At 42.6% G+C, this 15,467-nt stretch overlaps 1 protein-coding gene across 17 annotated transcripts in view; it reads left to right on the forward strand.

The window, feature by feature from the left end:
- CELF4 (CUGBP Elav-like family member 4) overlaps nt 1–15,467 on the forward strand; it is a 712,394-nt gene that overhangs the window by 465,933 nt on the left and 230,994 nt on the right. The gene's annotated exons all lie outside the window — the stretch shown is intronic.

A 15,467-nucleotide genomic window follows, 5' to 3' on the forward strand; every position in this document is an offset into this window, starting at 1 on the left:
ACAAAACTGAGAGCAAAGTGCTTGTTACAAATATTTTTGTCCCAGTTACTCTTCCAGCACTCCAGAGCTTATGGGATTCCTAAATAAAACTTGTACATAAAGCACTTTGTACATCAATGAGAAAGTAAACATTAAGTGATGGCATTGCTGCATGGTGGGGAAAAACATTTGTTCTTCCCAAAGAAGCTAAACAAATATGACAAAGTATTGATTCCACCATTTTATTTTAAGAGTGATGCCCATGGTGTATTAGGAGTGTGTCCACAGTAGAGCAAGTTCCTTAGATCTTTAATGTATTTTTCTACCCTAATAGTATAATAACGTGGTTTTATGAATGGGAGTAGGAATGGTTTTGGCCACTTTCTCTGTCTTTTGACTATTTACTTACTACAAAATTGGCTTAATAGTAGTTTCTAACAGCACTCATGGCCTACTCCCAGCTAGGAAACTCTTGTGAGTTCTTTATAAATGAGAATGAGGTTTTGGGGACATTCCTGTTTTGCATTAAAAGTTGGCCCACACCGAGGACTAGGGTTTGATGTATCATCAATTTGTGTCACTTACTACCATTTCAAATTCAAAGTGACATGGATTTGGAAACCCTGCTAGATGCGGAACTGTGGCGAAAGGGCTGAGTTTGGCCAGGCTGGGAAATTGTAATGCCTTGAGAAGGTGACAGTAAAGTGCCTCAGGGGAAGCTTAAGCAAAGCCCAAATGGTGCCCTATGCAAAGGCTATCTAATGATTTAATACCCTGTTCCTGGACAGTGGTGTCATGAAGCCCAGAACAGCAATCCTTGCTTTGGCCACACAGCACAGTCTTCCAGGGAGCCAAGATCAGCTCATTAGACTGCAAGATCTGCACTCCTTGCAAGAAGCTGGTCCCCATCCAGTTTTGACAGTCTCAGCCAACCTGTGCCATCTGCCTGGGACAGCTCCCCAAACACACAGCAAAGCCTTTCTCAGAGCCCCAGACACATGGACTGAATATTTCAGAGTGCTGGAAACAGTGGTCACTGTCAAGCGCAGTAGTTTTTGGCCCCAGTGGCCACTTTGTCACAGATGTTGCTGAGTTCTTTTGTAATTTCCAGGCACTTCTGGAAGGCAAAAATTAATTCAGTAATCACAAAATTAGAAAAGAACTGGAAAACTAAAATTGGTAAGCACCCACCTTATAGTTAAAATTCTCCCTCTCCCCTACCTCTGACTGCAAACCTCCCCCCTTTATTGGCAGAATGACCTGGACCTGGGTTCCTGTGAAGTGAAGTTAGTTTGGGTTAGTCTTGCAGGAGGCTCTGGGCTCTCAGTAGTGATGGGAAGTGAGATAACAAGGCCCTCAGCAGCTCACCCTCACCTTAGCCTCATCCACTGGGCACACATGGGCTAATGCATTCTGCTCCTATTGCTAAGCAAGTTGGGGTTATAAACATGATTTTCATAATTGGGTTTTAACATACATAGAAACCATCCAGCAGTGATGATAGCTTTGCACCAGAAGAGCCTTAAGACAGAGAACAGCTTCTCTGAAGTGTTAAGAATCCCAGCATATTTATCTTAATAAGTTTTATTACAGCCTGCCAGTTTAAACCTAATGACTAATTTATCGTATAAAATACCAGCAATATATTTTTTGGTTTTGCTAATTAATTATCTCAAACAAAGGTGATATTTATAAAACTGTCCAGAAATGGTATGTGTATTAAAATTGCCTTGCAGCAGGAGATGAAATTATTACTAATATGGGATCAAATTATTACTGTATTGACTTAGTTATTTTATTACCTCATAATGGATTTCTTCATTATTTTCCCCGGGATTGTAGCATTCATGATTGCATTAAAGTCTGTTAATCTATGCAAATATCATTAGGAGCTACTAATAACCATGGCAACTTTCTTCAATTTCAAGGAATGTGGTAAGTACTCCCAACGCATTGTTAGGTTCTGTTAGTGTGATGGGATTAACTCAGCCCCCAAGTCCTTGGGACAGTGGGTGGGCAGCAGATCCCTGTGAGCCTTTCATGCTTTACGGATAGATAAAGTGGAAGGTAGGAATTTGTTCTTCTGTTTAAGAGGCGGCACAATTTTCAGCTCCACTACTGTAACCCTGCCTGATGTCAGCCAAGTCACCTGCTAGTTTGGGAAAGGGCCGTGTCATAAATTTCCTCTGCATTTCCAGCCCTGCTGTGTATCCTCAAAAACAATAGTCCACCCCATGGCTCCATGTTTTAAAACTCCAGTGGGAATCAGATATTTTCTAAAGGTCGGGTCATGGAGTTGTGGCTTTTCTACATGCAGGACGAGGCACAAGCAAATAAAGAAGGTGAATTTTCAACACTGGCATAGATTTCGAGTGTCTCATGTGTGATCTAATGCCTTCACACTGATGTTTCAGAGGTGCTCAATGAACCATTTTTGAGAGGACTGAGATTGCTGCAGAGCTGTGAGTGTGTCTGTCAGTGTTTGTATCGACCACTTCAAAAATTGCAGAAAAATATTAAGCCTTGAATGTTTCCCTTCTCAACACCTCTGAAAACTGAAAGATGCATGCATGAGTAGAATGATAGGTAAGGGAAAATACACAGCTGCTGAATGGTATGACTATTTATCTCCCTCACCTATTAGTCTAATTTCACATCTCCCATACTTAGATAATGAGGTTACAGACACCTTTGTAGTAACGCACACAAAATTAAATAGAGGAAAATCAGGTTAAATTGGATCACAGAGTGACAAGGATGGAATTTCATCTCCTTACCCATATCTGTCTGTCTGACTATCTGCCTCTCTAAATAATCTAGATCCATAGCTTATATGAAAGCAAGACAATCCCAACAGCAACTTTCCAGCAGTGATTTCCAACTGATCAGTGCTACATAATTCCTGCAATATTAGGGCTTACACCAGGCTCTCCTGTCATTTCTGAATGACACCTGAAGACTCCTCTTTGAATTGACCTTAGACTGAAATCAGTTTAGGTCCAATTATAAGAGCTAGTGAACTCTGGGTGCCCTTGTTTTGCTCCATCAGTATGTGCACCACAACTGAGAGGAAGACAGGCTTTGAAAATGTTAAAGGCTTCAGTTTTTGACACAAAAGCTGCATTCTGAACTATAAACAAGCAAAATGGACTTGAGATGTTGGTGAGCAATCCCACAGTCCCAGGGATTCACAGGAATCCTGTCTTCTCCCTTAAACAGTAACAAGAACCTCCATCCAAAAAATCTTGTAAAAAAAAATAAAAGCCCAAAAACACTGCTGTGGTGTCAGAGCAAAGTGGTGTTGGATTAGGCATTTGCACCTCTGTAAATGAATTAACAAAATGTGATTGTTTTATGTTTGGCTGTCAATCTGTATTTGGCTCAGAGGGGATAATTTTTACTCAGAATGTGTTAAAAAGTAATTCTGTAGATGGTAGCAGTCTTGACCCTGTGAAACTCTCAGCTTTTTTGCATGAGCTGACCTTGTTTTGTTAAATAAAAAGAGACCCAAAACAGTATTCAGGAAGGGAAAAAGCAGGGTGAATCCATGGAAAACAAACAAATAAAAAAAAGAAACAAAAAAAAAACCACACAGAACAAAACATAAAACCCTCACCATTTATTTGCCCTCTATTCTTTCTTTCTTTTTCTCTTTTTGTTTTTGTATTTTTTTTTTTAAGAAGAGCTACTCTTCTTGATGAGATGTAAAATAAAGGGAAAAGCAAGCCCAGAAGAAATGCAGGCATTAAATTGGATGGAAGAGCTGAAGCTGTTATGCATTAATTGCATTTCAGGATCAGCTGGGCCCCCTCTCAGCTCGGCAGCAGAGCCCCAGTCTGCTGGGGGGGCTGAACAAAGGGCAGTAACAAAGCAGCATTGAGGGTCCTATCGAGGGTCTCTCTGGCTGGTTTCCTTTCACAGCCTGTTGTGGGATACAAGCGCATTTATTCTTCGAGTTTAGACAGATTCTGCCAGGAAAGACTCTCTTGCAAAACCACTGAATGAAGCTCCCAGCTTGAGCTGCTCGGGAGTTTTGGGACTGGGAGCGCAGGGAGCTGTTCTGCTTGTGTTGTTCAACAGACAAGGGTCCTAACTTGACAAAATTCTCAGGTCAGCCCTGCTAAGGGATTACAATAGATTTAGGTGTGAGGAGACAGATACAGAAGGAGGATAAACATCTGCCTATTGCTACCCAAAACATTAATTAACAATAAATTCCTTAATTTAGAAGGAGATGGGTCCCACCAGAATAGTTTGGCTCTCCTGTGCTCAGCCCTCCTTTTAGGCCAGGCAGAGAGTACAGTGGTTTAATTTAACTTAAAATGGAGGATGTAAAAGCATATGCTTTGGACAGATGTGAAAGTGGAAAGCAAGGTTTCCTTCTTACTACTTAAATCAGAGGAGTTTTGGAGTATCTGGCATTGGTTCTGAACGGCTGATAGCTGTTAATGAAAGGTTTGCTCTCAGTCTGACTGGGTGGCTTTAATGTAATTTGGAACTTAAAAAAAGTCTGTATTCCAGGGGTGATCCCAATTCTGTCATCTTGAGCCCATCTCAAATAGCACTGAGGGGACATAATTATGTGGTGTAAATCAGGATGGTTCCACTGACGGTGCTGATTTACACCATCTGAGGACCTGGCTTAGCTCTGTTATGGCAGCGAGCTGCGCTGCCTAACCTCCCTGAATTCCCTGCATGGATTCTACACATCACTTAACTTCAGGCAAGACTTTCTCACATTGTCTGAATGCTAATTGCACTTCTGTGCTGTAGCTTATATTAAAATTAATATAGAATTCCAAAAAAATAGAGATAATTGAACTGACCCAAAATATAACCCCTTTCCTTATTTCTTAAGCACTTGAGTTTTAGCACAAATCTCTTTTACTGCAGGGGCTTATGTTGTGCCGTCAGCAAATGCAAAGAGCAATTAAACATTTAACATGATCACAAGGAAAAGAGGAAAGCTGCTGTTTAAATGCATCAAGGAAAAAAAAAAAAGCCCAGGAAAACAGCCTCTTGGGTCTAATATAGGACAGAAAAAATGCACTACGGTCAGTTCAATTCAAGAGCTTTGTTTATTGGGGATTTAGTATATTATTTTTTAAAATAAAATTCTTACTTTGCTGGGCTCCTTAGAAGGAGTTTCAAACAATCCTGTGCCACAGAGATGCCAGGTTGAAGCAAACACTTTCTGGAGGGTAAGCAATATGATTTTCACCTTCTCTTTGTTTTCCTTAGTTGGGAGGGTAACCTGGATCTTGGGGAATATCTGCTTCTGGAAAGAGCTGCACTGCATTTCCTCAAAAGAAGAAAAGAAGTAACAGACTTCAAGACTCTGCATCCCTACTGACATTCCTCATTTTTCTGTTTCACACATTTTCCTGCTCTGCTAAAAGCACATAATCTAACCTATGAGTCATCCTGGTCAGTGCTGCTGCCTATACCCAAAGTATTAATAGGAGGAATTAGTCCTGTTTGTCAGTCTGTCTGTGAATGAGAGATGTGGGATTAAGTCGCTAGATGATATTTGTTTTCCATAGCTTATAGAGAATGTTTATTCAGTTGCCATAAGGACATCGGGGTCATGAAGCCTGATATGCAGCTTGAGCAGGCAACTGCAGTGTGCAGCCCCATTCAGAGGGGAGTCGAGTCGCTATCAGAGAAAGCAGCCCTGATTTCACATTCTGGTTGTCTGAGGGACCTGCCTTAAAAATGCCCTTGGAGTCTGTTTCCCCAGGACAAAAGGATGCACAGCAACACAGGCTCAAAAAGGCCCTCGCTCCTGGTGAGGGGTGGATGGGGAGAGCAGATAAGTAATGGGACTCCAGGGCTGCTGTCAACCTGACAGCATCTTAACAAAGATACAAAGGAATTTTGGGGGGACCTAATTTAATAGGATTTAATAGGCCAAATTTAATAGGATTTGTCAGGTCTTTTCATGGGACACTACCGTTTTCCTTTCAGTGTTTTTCAGGATAGTCTTCTTGATCCTGGTGGGTGCTTTAGGGAAGGGGGCCAATGCCAGAAAGCCACACAAAGAAATAAAGATGTTCATCAGTTCTGTGGGGCATTAGGGTATGAGCTGCTGAGATAATCTTTTTTGGAAGAGTCCAACACAGGGAGATTCTGAAATGGGGTGCTGGTCACCAGGAAGGCCACCAGGTGCCCAGAGCAGACTTTCCCCACAATTTAAAACAATGGGAAAGCAATGACCTAAACCCATTTCCCTACATTTTAGGAGGGCATCTGAATGGAATGGAAAATAGAATGTATTTCTTCTTCCTCTGAGATTTTCAAGAGTTTAGGATTTAGAGGACCTTTTTTTTTAATGGAAACAGCTTTAAAAGTTTCTAGGTTGAATTCAGAAAAAGTGGGAAAACGACTCAAATATCAACTGCTTTCTGCCTGCAAAATCATTTTCTTCTCAGCTCTTGGATTAACACCTAGACTCAGGAATGCCTGTGACACAGAGAGGCTCTGTACTTGCCAATCTCAATTTTTTTGGGGATTGCAATATCAGACACAAAGCAACATTTTCTCTAGTAGATTGTGCCGCTAATACAATAAGGGTCTAATATATTAATGAATAAGGATCTATAATATGCTAATATTTCTGCATCGCATTAATATTCTATTAGACTAATGTATTATTATGCTAATAAGTCTATTAAAAATGCAAAATATAATTATACATTTTGTATGGCTCCACTGTTGAAATCTGATTCCTGCCCTAGACACACTTGTGTGTGTATTTCTAGAAATTGTATTACCTGCTGTGCAAAGTTAGCTTGATCTACACCTGATGTCTTTCATCACGCACCCCAAGCAGCCGAGAGAGGATTTCATACCCCCAAACCCATTAACAGGTGAAACAGATTAAGTGCTTCAGCAGGTCTGCGTTTCAGCTGTGGGAGAGACAGGCTGACAACCATGCTTTACACACGCCTCACCCTCTCCTGGAATTTACCTTTCTTTTCACTGAGCAGCTGATTGAGAGGGGACCCTCCTCTGGGTGGGCGTGTTGTGGCAGGAGGGACTAACACACCTAAATCCCAGCAAGCCAATCCCCTAGGAAAGGGTGCTATGTGAGGCCCGTTGAAAGAGATCCCTTTCTCTGTGGTGTTTTCTTTTGCCAAATTTAGGCAGCTCCCAATTCAGTGTACTGTTTATATAGTTTATTCTTTAATGCCTAATTTCCCCCAACACTATCAAAGGAGCCTAATCCACAGGCAGAGGAAGGCTGTGACTTTCTCTGGACAGCTAATCCTGAACAACAGGGCAGGTTGTGTCTGGTTTTCCCCCTGGTCCCAGCCCTGGCTATGCTTCTGCTCCTCTGTCACTGTTGAAAGAGAATTTTCAGTGTGCCTCCCACTCTCCATAAATATATCCACACTCCTGCTCACTCCTGAATAATGGCATTTGGAGGAGAGGTCTCCTGCAGATCTTTCTACCACAGCTAAATGTTCGCTTGATTGCTTTTAGATGGGCCAATTAAGAATGAAAAGGGAAAGTGAACAGCATGGTTTTGTTTTGTTTTAAAAATGTCATGTTTGCCAAGTTTATTAAGCAGGAGCTTAGAACGAATATTGAATTTTCAAAGACTGGCTCTGATAAAATTTAGAAAAGAAAGTGGAAGGACATGTCCTTCCCCTTGTCTCTGTCAGGTAACTCACTGCCCTGTATCAATGTCTGCATCTCGTGGCACCAGCCATTTAATGGATGTTACAACAGACATCTTTAATGAAAGAACAGGGCTTCTGTTACCTGTCTGGAGATCTATTCTCTTCTTTATTGCCACTGGAAAGAGGCAGAGAATTGAATGGAGAAGGTTTCTGACCAAGAGAAATCCCTTCTAATGGGGAGGAAAGAAACTATATGGGGAGAACTCATGGTCTGGGGAGGCTGAGGCTCTCTGTCACTGGAGGATGGTTAAAAATGGGAGAAATGTATCTGTCCATAAAAACACACTTGAATATGGTTCTGCATTGTGCCCATTGAGCTAGGGAGCTTCTCCAGGTTCCTGCCAAACCTTTCCTCTGGCTCTGGCCCTTCTTCCCTAGGCAGCAGACCCAAGGCTTTTGAGGACCCTCAGAGCTCTCAGGGTTTGTTTTGTACCCAAATAGCAAAGAATTTGGGAAGGCACAGAATTGTCCTTAAGTGCTGAATAGGAAGAACAGTTTATAAGAGCATCATAAAACTCAGAAGTGTGCTCAATTTCACAAGATTTAAGGCTTCCATAAGCATCTACATGCTTCACACAGCCCACCTGTACAGCACTGCTTTGTGCATGAATAACTTTGTTATGTGGTGGCTGGTTCGTCACAGTAAGGATCCTGATGCCATTAGCAGTGGCTGGATTTCTCTTTTAGAGCAAGAGAAAGAAATCCAGGTCTGTGAAAGTGAAAATCTAAACATTTCATTATTATTTTCTATGGGTATTCAGTATTATATAAATATACATGTATGCATGAGTGATGTGGAACATATGTGATTCCCTGACTTGAATTTAGGACACATAGTGAATGAGTAAGGGACTCAACTACACAATATTCAAAATCATTTTATTTTTACTGTAAAATCATCTGACTTCCAAATTTCACTATTTTCAAGGCAGCAGCATAATGATTATGTACTGAGTGAAGATACACAAAGCATGGAATTCCCAGCTCTGGTCTATAAAATAGGAAACGCATACTCACATCTTTACACTGTCCATGTTTTCAGCTTGCTAGTGGTGTTCAAGTCTCACAGCAAATTCCAGTTATGTTATTGTCGTTATTACCATTACTATTTTAATCCATGACTCATGCACCACCATTTGCTGTGGATTCTCCAAGATGATGTCAAGTGGTTTCAAACTGCTTCATCAACTTGAAGTTCAGTGGAGCTACACTGATTTACATGAGCTGAGACTTTAGCCCAAAGTTCCTATTGAAAGTGACAGAAAGCTTTTTGCTGTCTGTCTCTCCCTGGGAAAGATAACGCTTTTCACAGGAAAGCTGTTATTTGGTGTGCTCCCTTATGTAACAGCACTGCTGGCAAAGAAAAGAGACCAAAAAACATGAGGACACTAACACTCAGGAACGGCTCAGGGTGCTGACGTGACCAAAACCTCTCCACAGCACAATGCTGTGCTGTTGTCAAACAAGTCCACAGAAGGAGGATTTTATCAAAATCTCTTCTCCAGTTTCTGCAGATATCTTCAATCTATATTTGTGTGGAACAAAGGTTTAAGTGTAGATTATTACTCCAGCCTTTTGTTTTGCCTGAGTTAATCTGCTTAACAAAAATCTTCCTGTCCTGCCTCCCACCGATATTTCTGCACCAATACATATCTAAAATATTCTTTTTGCTTCTCCTAACACAACCAGTCAGAAGTTAACCATGTTGATTGTCTTCTTGTTTAAGTGGTATGTTGGCTATTTTATAGGGTTTCTTCACCTCTAATTGGTCCATCCACAAGGGGAGAAAAAAGTACCCCTGTGCACTTCACCTGTAACCTTAGATCTGCTGAATAAGTTCAGGTATTTCAGGGTTCGTATTTATGAAATCATCAGCATCTTTAAGAAGTGTGTGGGCTAAAAAGCAAGAAAAACCTTGCAGAGGGAGGGTTATGCTGTTCATCTCTGTGTAAAAGACCAACCCAGACATTCCTGTGCCAGCCCCTGGAATGAGAGTTTGCTGCAGGAATCCTGAGTTGCAGATGCCTGGTAGCTCAATGTCTATCTGTGAGTGTGTTTTCTTCTCTTGGGTTTGTTTCCTAGCAGAATAAATGAGGAAAGATTGGCCTGTAATGCTTATACAGAATGCAATTCCCTTTCTATATAATGCTCCTTCTTTTGACAGAGAGGCTTCTTTTCCCCTCTAACAATTTCTGGTTTTCTTTCTCTTGATCTCACTTTTCTGCAGTCTGCATGCAGGCATGTGTAAAAAATCAGGGTGAGAGGATTTGGTCTCTAGGCAAAGAAAACACCAACAAAAGGCAGCATAACAAGCAAATCCCTCTCTCTCCTACTGTCTCTCCACATGGGCCCTTCAAGCTCAGGGTTTCATGCAGGAATGGTTAGTCAGGACCAGGATGGAGGCAAGAGCCCTGGAAGAGAAAAAACATTTGCAATCTTTGAAAGGAAGTAAAGGTGGGGGAAGACCACCCCACCAGTGTAACCCCAGTGAAATTTCATCTAGGACTGTTTTTTTTTTTAATGAATTTTTTTTAATCTTTAATTTGATGGGTCTTCCTCCCCGAAGGAGGGCTAAGAGAGCAAGGGAAAGGGGAAACACAACAGTAGGGTAGACAGCAAAGTCTTTGACAATATTTCTTTTTATATTTGTTTTTTTCCCTCTTAACTGATAGCTAAAACGTCTTTCTAATAAATTTCTCTGTCCTTTTACCAATGTATTTAGCAGAAGATTGGTTTTGGAAATATCAAATGAAATAAAGAAATCAAGAAAGATTGCAAAGATTTGATACAGTGTCCAAAATTTAGGAGAAAATGAAATCCATCCTTCCTTCCTTCCTTCCTTCCTTCCTTCCTTCCTTCCTTCCTTCCTTCCTTCCTTCCTTCCTTCCTTCCGCCACTTCCTTCCTTCCGCCACTTCCTTCCTTCCGCCACTTCCTTCCTTCCTTCCTTCCTTCCGCCACTTCCTTCCTTCCTTCCGCCACTTCCTTCCTTCCGCCACTTCCGCCACTTCCACCACTTCCGCCACTTCCGCCACTTCCTTCCGCCACTTCCTTCCGCCACTTCCTTCCGCCACTTCCTTCCTTCCGCCACTTCCGCCACTTCCGCCACTTCCGCCACTTCCGCTACTTCCTTCCGCCACTTCCTTCCGCCACTTCCTTCCGCCACTTCCTTCCGCCACTTCCGCCACTTCCGCCACTTCCGCTACTTCCTTCCGCCATTTCCTTCCGCCACTTCTTTCTGCCACTTCCTTCCGCCACTTCCGCCACTTCCGCCACTTCCGCCACTTCCTTCCACCACTTCCTTCCTCTCTTCCTCCCTTCCTCCCTTCCTTCCTTCACCCCTCCCTGGGCTAGGAAGTTCAGCAACACCAGAAACCTATTTTGATCTTCTGGGTTATATATCTTGGATCACATCTAACTGGTTAGATCAAGCCATAATAGTATTTAAAGGGAAAAGTCATGGAGTTTTTACAGTAAGGAACAGGAGTGTCAGGAGCAGGATGAGTTTGGCACGACTTAAATGGGATCTGATCTTTTTGATAAAGAGTGGGGCAAATTTCCACCAAAACACTCATCACAGATTAAGAGTCCGAGAGAAAGTGAGAAACAGATTTGGTTGTTTTGGTTGATAAGTTTTCACATCTCACTTCCTCTCCCTCTTTCACTCTCTTTCACCCACACATCCACAGGTAGACTTTGAATGTAATATTTTGCACGTCTCCTCCAACTGCATCACATCCCGCTGGCCATATCTTGACAGGCTGCATCAGTCAATAATGATGTAATATTAAAGGGTAATGACACAGCCATGCAGAGTAATGAGAGAAAGCAATTTCTCTCACTATTTACCCATTTACCAATCGATTGAATTTATCATGTCAAAAACACAGGGATAAGTCCATGAGAGGCTGACATATGTTCCTATTGTGTAGTGGTTCTGCTCAGGTGGCTGACAAAAATGTCTAAGTAAACATATTAAGTTAAATTCTGCGCAGGGTGTGAAGACAAAGGAGAAAAAGGAAACAAGCCTGGACATGAACTTGGACTTGGAGAGTGGAAAAAATATTACTAAGAAATAAGGAGATGAAAGAAGGTAAAAGAATGCAGTTTGGGTCCATGCAGTGAGCATCAGTCGAGACATGTGTGTTGTTTCAGCAGAGTAATTAATTAAAACAGGTGTGTTTGTTACTATAGACTTTCTCAATACTGCAATTCCACATTGCATTCCTTCCTTTGAGAGTCTCTACAGGCTCAGAAAACATCTGTGGTTCTCACAAGCTGCCCCTAGAGAAGATTAGGATGGACAAACTTCATTTACAATCAGGAAGAAAGTGAAACCCAGATAAATCCTTAGATTAAGCAGAACAGGACCTGCATTCCCTCCTGGTGGTGAAACAGGGGAGGGGCTTGGATCAGCCACAAGCAAATCTTGATGACCAGATGTGTCCAGGAAAATTGCATTTGGAAAAAGCAGGAGGCAGATTTTATGCATAAGTTGGTAAGGCATTCCTCAGACTTCCAGGAAGCAGAGAGTTTTTCAGCAGTGCTGTAATTATTTTGGGTTCTTCCACCAAGAAATTTGAGGCTGATGTGACAGAACCCTTCTGCACCTTCATTGCTTTTGATTTCCATTTCAAGGTATTGATGTTCCCTCCTCTGAAAAGCAAACTGGATATACATTTCCCACACAGCTGCCCATATTTGCAAGGATATATAGGAAACAGATCCTGCAAAAGTTGTATGGCTCTTGGAGCAGCCCATTAGGAAGAAAGGTGTCAAACTCTGAATCTGGCTGATTATCACAGGATGAAGTGTTTGGCTTTACTAAACCACAGGTACCCTGCACAAGCTGTGGGGAAAAAGGCAAATGCACACCATATAGCAAGAGAGGTCATATGTAAGGTGCTGCCCTAAAATACTGTGTTCAAGTAACTGAGCAAGGCTGTGGGAGAAGAATAGGGTGGAGAGTGGAGTTAAAATCACTGAGACTCCATCAAAGATGGGTATTCACAGGTCCTGGGCCAGGGAGGTTTAGAACTGAGGGCATGGAGAAAGGAGAGGGATAAGGATGTTGCAAAGTATTTTTTCTTTTTCTTTTCTTTCTCTGAGCTGTTTATAGATGTAATCCTACAACTGCAGAGTGTAAATCCTACACAAGCCTGAGTGATTATTGCAGTTGGAGGTTCTGGGTGGTTTTGTAACCTCTCTGCTCCACTTCAGCTGCGAAAACGAGGAGGGAAGAGGAGCAAAGGGAGGGAAGTGAGAGGAAGGAGGAGAGCTGGGCTTCAGCAAAAACCTTGATCCAAAAGCCCATCTATTTTCCCAGCACTTAATGCCTCATGAATGCTGTCCAAAAGGGGGAAGGAGGCACTGGCTTCTGGGCTGCATCAAAAGGAATGTGATCAGCAGGTAGAGAGAGGTGATTCTCCCTCTCTGCTCTTGTGAGACTCCACCTGAAGTGCTGAATCCAGCTCTGGGACCCTCAACATAGGCAAGAGCTGTTAGAACAGGTCCAGAGAAGGATCACAAAGGTGATCAGAGTGCTGGGGCACCTGTGGTATGGAGACAGGCTGAGACAGTTGGGGCTTTTCAACCGGGAGAGGAGAAGCATCCGGGGTGACCTTCTAGAATCTTCTGGTAACTGAAGGCTCTAAAAGAGAATGGGAGAGGAACCTTTTAAAATACATGTACTGAGAGGACAAGAGGTGATGTCTTAAACTAAAGGACAACAGGTTTTGATTAGACGTTAGGAAGGAATTCTTGACTGTGAGTGTATTGAGGCGTTGGCACAGGTTGCTCAGAGAAGCTGTGGCTGCCCCATCCCTGGAGCTGTTCAAGGCCAGGCTGGATGGGGCTCTGAGGAGCCTGGGATGGTGGTAGGAGACCCTGCCCTGGCAGGGGGTGTAAGATGTGAGTGGGTGTAAGGGTGAGATGATCTTTAGTTCTATTCCAACCCAAACCATTCTATGTGGTTCTATGCTTCCTCCAAAACTCCTCTCATTATGTCCTCCTGTACTGGGTGTGAGGGAAAATGAAGTGTGATGTGATCCAGCACCAAATGCTGGTACAATGGCCCAGGTTGCTGTCAGCAGGAGCTGGCTGCAGCGTTTATCTCCAGCTGTCCCAGCTCACAAGCATGCCCACCTGGCACACAGCAGCACATTTGCCTGCAGCACTGCTGAGACAGATCGGGCTGAGCCCAGCTTGTGCCTTGCCATGCAGGGACACAGACCAGCCTGTCAGACATAGGAAACCACAGTCAGGAGTCAAATGACTCTTTCTGGCCTGATAGTTTCAAGCCTCAATCACACGTATGTTTAAAAACATTTTGTTCCCGTTGTACTTTTTTTCCTTCATTGAGAGCCATTAATTATGGAGGAATGTGGCAATCTTTGGGACTTGCTCGCAGAGTCCTCAAGGGCTTCACCACATAGGGGCACCTCTGCTGCTCTCTCTGTCTGCTTTGGGTAAGCTTCCAAAGGAAGGCAGGGGATATGTGAGCAGAGGGAGGGCATTTTTCAGTCGGTGGAGTGTGATGGTTTCCTCAAGTGATGCAAATGAAGAAGGCAGGAGCAGCGCTCTGCCAGCGCTGCCGCATGCAGAGCGTGGCTGTGCCCGTGGAGCTGTGCCAGCTCGGAGAGGAGGGGACATGGCCACAATCCCCGCAGTCTCCTTAGCTAAATGGGCTGCTCTTGCCTTGGGACATATCTGTGCAGCACCTAACCAAGTGGGGCTCCTAACAGCGCGCATAATGGAAATAACTTACAATAATAAAGTAAATAGACAGTAAAGCTGTCTTCTGTAATGTTATTCTCCAGGTGAAATGAGATACCAGAAACAAACAAACAGCCTCCAAATGATATTAAAACGTCTTTCACTTTCAATAATTTAAGGGACATACTAGTAAGAAAGATAAGGAAACTTAAAAATACATTATTTTTTGGGCTGATGGTCTTTTCCTCAGACTCTCTCCTGTCTGATCCACTGAGGACTCATTGACATATCCTAGGCTGAAGCAGAACATTATAATAAGTTATTCAGACAAAAAGTTTTCTTCTTTAATTTTATTTACTAAGTTTGCCTACCAGAAAAGCTGGTTAGCTTTGGGAGTTTTGCTTCTAAAAAATAAATTTCCTTCCTCTCTCTCTCTCCTTCCATTCTTCATCCTTCTCTCCCATCCCTTCCTTTGCTTATCTCCCCCCTTCCCTCCCACCCCTTCCATCCTTCCATCTCTTTCTCACTCTCTCTTTTTCTCTCATTCTTTTTCCTGTTTCAAAAAGCCCTAGACTGTCTCCTTGAGTGTTAAGGACAAACTGGCAATAATTTATGTTATAGCGTGATATGAAAAAAATTACATTACACTATAAATTATAATATGAAGGGTGAAATGCCAGGAAGGATGCCAAATGCTGGTGGAAATCCCATTAGACAACAGAGTTCTATTGCCTACCACTCCCCACAGAAATCTTAGAAGGTTTGCATGAAACTGTTTGCTGTGAGGGGAGAGAGGCTGGAGGGGGAGGAAGAGGAAATACAACACAAAAGATAAAATATATAATCAGTCATCTGGAAGTAGGAAATTTTTACTAATGCCCAAAAAGAAAGGTGACTTTTTAAAATAGAAATTTAAAATCTGGCCACCTGGGATTTTGAGGTGCTGCCTCAAGCTGGAGCAGAGGCTGTGGAGAGGAAATGTAATGTGTGTTTGTGCAGTGCTCTTATCAGAGGGGATCTTGGATTTCATCCTCCCAGGCAATCCCTGTGGAAATCCCTCCTTGGATTCTTAGGGGTTTCAGGTACCCCT

Source organism: Molothrus aeneus, chromosome Z, assembly GCF_037042795.1.
Source record: "Molothrus aeneus isolate 106 chromosome Z, BPBGC_Maene_1.0, whole genome shotgun sequence".
In the NCBI taxonomy this organism is placed as follows: Eukaryota; Metazoa; Chordata; class Aves; order Passeriformes; family Icteridae; genus Molothrus; species Molothrus aeneus.